A 5,228-nucleotide genomic window follows, 5' to 3' on the forward strand; every position below is an offset into this window, starting at 1 on the left:
AGGGTTGAAAACTTGAAGAACCCAAGAGTCGAGAGAGATGGTTTGATTGCAGAGTTTCTTTCCTAACACACTCTGCTATTAACAGTAGTTTTTTTTTTTGTTTTTCATATTATTGTTATGTACAGAAAGCTGCATTGAAAGCAAGTTTATGCACCTTCTTGGCATTCAAGAGAAGTTTCGCTAAAGCCCATGTCCTTGCCCATGACTCTGGCTATCACCAGCTCGTTAGTCACTGATATATATTATTTCCCACTACTTTATAAACTAATTATTTGCTATGGTTTTTCCTTCAAAACTCAATTTGATTTATATTAATGAGGGAAATGATTTGACTAATCTCTTTTCCAATCTACAAACTGTTGCACCCTCATTTTCTTTACACAATGGAGGAGATCAATGCTCTGGCTCGAGAAGCACTTATCAATGCAAGTGGCACCATTGAGTCTGCATTCGCAACTGGCAAATATTCCATGGAAATCTGCTCTGCCGCCTATGATCTCTAGGAGTCACTTCCTGCTGACCTAATTAGCAGGTACCTACTTTCTAATTAGCCAATCTTTTAGAGTTTCAAAAATAAAAATTCTAATAAAAGAGTTTTCCTCCAAACCGATCCACCAACCCATTTAAAAATTTTTCATGTGTCCTTTGAGCATGCAAAGAAACTCATATTTTCTTAATAAAGGGACACATGACATCATATACAGTTTTTAAATTTAGATTTTTAAAAAGGCATATGTTTATAAATTGTCATATGTTCTAAGAACACTTGCCATTTTTATAGATGGAATTAGAGGAAGCTTTTTCCAAACCAGTTTGGAGGAAGACGCTATCCTAAATCAAACCCTAGAAGCTGAATAATACATATCAACTATAAGTAGAAGTACTCTAACAAACAGAAAACTTGTTGCTTTGCAACTTATTGGCAATCCAGTGCATGGCATATTATAGTCTTTCAATAATGTGTATAATCTAATTCCCATATATCAAATTTTAAGATCGATAGGCTCTTTTGCAATTATGTATGCAGGGGAATGGCCGTTGAGGATCCAACTGCTCCTCATGGACTAAGGCTAACAATCAAATACTACCCTTACGCCTATGATGGTCTCATCTTATGGGATTCCATCATAGACTATGTCAACCACTACTACCCTGACCCTAGCCTTATGGAGTTTGATCAAGAGCTCCAACCATGGTGAACGGAAATTCGAACAGTTGGCCATGCCGGCAAAAAGGATGAACCATGATGGCCGGTTCTCAAAACCCAAAAAGACCTTATCGATATCCTCACAACGATCACTTAGGTGACTTTCGAGCACCATGCCGCCACCAACTTCGGTCAATATGCTTACGGGGGCTACTTCCCAAATTGGCCAACCGTTGCTAAAACCAACATGCCCACCGAAGACCCAACTGAAGAAGAATGGAAAAAGTTCATGAAAAAACCTAAACACGCACTTTTGCAATGCTTCCATTCACAGCTTCAAGCAACAAGAGTGATGGATGTTTTGGATATATTGTTTAATCATTCACACGATGAGGAATACCTTGGGGAGAAAAGTGAGCCATCGTGGGCTGAAGATCCGTTCATAAAGGAAGCATTTGCGAGGTTCCATGGGAGATTGAGGGAACTTAAAAGGATAATTGATGAAAGGAATGCGAACAGTAGTTTGAAGAATAGAGTAGGAGCTAGGGTTGTGCCGTATGAGCTTTTGAAGCTATTTTCCAACCCTAGCGTAACTAGAAAAGGAGTTCCATATAGCATTTCCATTTGATCAATTAGAAGAGACTACACATTTCAAACTTAGTGGTTTTGAATGGTCTCTAATAATAGTTTGTGTAGTTTGGAAATTAACATGATTCGCTTGTTAGGATAAGAAAAAAAATTGACAATCTTTCTAAAAATTTTTTAGTATATTTTTTTGGAATTACTCTATTGAGCACACCAACCACATTACTTCAATTTTAAAATCTAATTTGTAAGATTTAGATATTAAAAATGCTCTATACACCAACTTCAAAATATAATTTTTCTATTTATTTTACTATATTGCATGGAAATAGATATAAAAATATAAGTGGGACACAATCAATCAAGACAAAGAGATCTCCATTTCATTTCACCAGAAGTATACAACTTTTTATAGAAAAGGAAACAAAAAAAGGTTAACCCCAACAACTTTTTATAGAAAAGGAAACAAAGGCCTAACAAAAAAGTTCTGCGTAGACGGCTGCCATAGACGGTATTACCCCCAACAAAGCATACTATTGGAGCCGTCTCCATTTCATTCCAAGCTCTGCACACCACTCTCGATAATGTGTGCGGTCAAACTATCTCCTGTTGTCTGATATGAAGCTCTGAGGTATGCCGAACTGGTAGACTACCGACTTCCATAGGAACTTCGTGATAGTTCGGGAAGTGATGCTTGCCTGGGCCTCTGCTTCAACCCACTTGGTGAAGTAATCGACTGCTACGACTACAAACTTGGCCCCTCCTCAAGCTGCTGGGAATGGGCCGATGAGGTCCAGACCCCACTGTGCGAAGGGCCAAGGGGCCGTGAACGGCGTTAGTTCCTCCAGTGGGCAGTGCGACACCATCCCATGCTCTTGAGACTTTTGGAATTTTTTTGCGAAATCCTCCGCATCTTTGAGGGAATACGGTCAGTAGTACCTGGCTCGGGTTACCCTTGCGGCCAGTGCTCTTCCTCCCAAGTGGCTCCCGCAAATTCCTTCGTGGATTTTTGCTAGTACGTATTGCGCTTCATCCGGTGGGAGGCATCTCAGGAATGGCTCGGAGAAGCCTCTCTTGTACAGGATCCCTTCCAACAGGGTGAACCGAGTCGCCCTGTTTCTGACCTTCCGCACTTCTTCCAAGTTGTCTGGTAGTTTACCCTCCTGCAGGAAATCCCTGATATCTATTGCCATTTGGGGGATGCAGGGGTGGTGACGAACACTTCTCCTCCAATGGATGGGGTATCGACCGTTCTAACCACAGTGTGTTCCGGGAGGGGAAGTTCTTCCTACCTGGACACGACCTTAGCTAACTGGTCTGTCTTTTGATTCTCTCCTCTCGGGACTTGCTAGAGGCAGAATTAAAGGAAACAGTCGCGATCATTGCAGACGATTTGGAGGTACTTCTTCGGCTTTTCTCTTTTTGTGGCGAATTGATCCAGTACTTGGCTAATGACCACCTATGAGTTAGCCTTCACTTTTATCTCTTCTGCTTCTAATAGCCGAGCGACTGACATCCTGTTCAAGAGCATTTCATATTCGACCTCATTGTTGGTTACCTTGAAGGCCAGTTTGACTGCATAATTGTGCTTCTTCCCTTGTTTGGTCACTAGATGCACCCCCACACCCCCGCCAGTCCGGCAGGATGAGCCATTTACGTAGACTTGATAGGGCTTTCCTTGGGGTGCAATCGGGGCTCCCTCCAAGAAGCTGGTGAACTCTGTGATGAAGTCTGCCAACACCTGTCCTTTGATCGCGGCCCGGGGCAGGTACTCCATGTTGAACTCGCTGAGCTCGATTGCCCACTTGGCAAGGCATCCCGAGGTATCTAGCTTCTGCAAGACTTTCTTGAGGGGAAGGTCGGTGAGCACATTCATTGGGTGGGCCTAGAAGCATGGCCTCAATCTTCTCGTAGAGACGTCTAGGGCGAACACCAACATCTCAATCTGCGGACACCTAGATTCGGCACCACGGAAGGCTCAACTTGTGTAGTAGACGGGCCGTTGTCCTTCCTCTATTTCCCGTACCACTGCGTGCAGGGACATGGCTAGGTACACGGTCAGATCCTCTCTTGGTTTCATTTGGCTCAACAGCAGGGGTGGCTTAGTTACTTCTTGAGGTCAGCGAAGGCCTCTTCGCAGGTCACATCCAAACCTTGGGTCTTTCTCAGAACTTGGAAGAAGGGGAGATACTGGTCGGTTGATCGGGCGATGAAAAGGTTCAAGGCTACCACCTAGTTAGCCGGCCTTTGGACTTCATGAAGGTTGCAGGGGGAGGGCATCCCCATCACTGCTTCCACCTTTTCTGGATTTGCCTCGATCCCCCTTTCGGAGACCATGAGCCCTAGGAACTTTCCCGACTCCACCCTGAACGTGCACTTCAAAGGGTTGAGCTTCATTTGGTATCAAGGGAGGATGGAGAAAGCTTCTCAAAGGTCTGCAAGATGCAGCCCGGGCTTCTTGCTCTTTACTAGCAGGTCGTCCATGTACACTTCCATATTCTGACTGATCTGCTGCTTGAACATACGGTTGACCAGGCGTTGGTAGGTGGCCCTACATTCTTGAGGCCGAATGGCATTGCTCTTAGCAATAGAGCCCCCAATCTGTGATTAATGCGGTCTTCTTTTCGTCACCCAGATTCATCATGATTTAATTATATCCGAAATAGGCATCCATGAAGTTGAGGAGGGTATGTCATGCCGTTGAATCCACAATTAGGTCTATACGCTGTAATGGAAAGCTATCCTTCAAGCAAGCTCAATTCAGGTCAGTGAAGTCAACGCACATCTGCCATTTTTCGTTGGCCTTCTTCACCAAGACCACGTTCGAGATCCATTCTGGGTAGTGAACTTCACAGATGCACCCCACTGCCAGGAGACAGTCCACCTCTCCGTGCTAAAGCTCTGCCACTTCTGCTTGACTTTATGGGCCCTAGGGTCGACGCATAACCAGTGCTCAATGATGGAGTTGTCAATCCAGGGTGTCTCCTCGTGGCTACAGGCAAACACGTCTTGGTGCTCGATGAGGAGGCGTTTTAACGTCTCCCTTAACTCCGGATCCAACTTAGTCCCGATGCGGACCTTGCGCTTTGGTCTCTGCTAGTCTACTGAAACCAGTTCCAAGGGATCGTTGGGCTCTGCCTACCGAAGGGCTTACTCATCGTGAACTTCTTTATCCCATTCCGCCAGGGGGTTGGTGAGCCCAGCTTTGGTGTCTCCCTAGCTTCTTCGACGGTCGTGACAACCTTGATCTCGTGTCTCAACTCTCGAGCATAACACTCCCGAGCCAATACTTGCTCATCACGAACTTCACCCACTCCCAAGTTGGTGGGGAATTTCATCTTGAGGTGGTAGGTGGACGTCACCGCCTTTAAGTGATTCAGGGTGGGACGTCCCAGTATCGCAATGTATGCGGTCTAGGCTTTGATGACCAAGAAGTCAGCTATGGTCGCAACGGTCCTGGGGGCCTTTCCTGCCAGGACGGACAAGGTGATGGCCC

General features: G+C 45.1%; 1 pseudogene; it reads left to right on the plus strand.

Annotated features, from left to right (window-relative positions):
- Positions 1-494: 494 nt before the first annotated feature.
- On the plus strand, positions 495-1,775 carry LOC108986034 (annotated as a pseudogene).
- Positions 1,776-5,228: the final 3,453 nt, after the last annotated feature.

Source organism: Juglans regia, chromosome 5, assembly GCF_001411555.2.
Source record: "Juglans regia cultivar Chandler chromosome 5, Walnut 2.0, whole genome shotgun sequence".
NCBI classification, from domain to species: domain Eukaryota; kingdom Viridiplantae; phylum Streptophyta; class Magnoliopsida; order Fagales; family Juglandaceae; genus Juglans; species Juglans regia.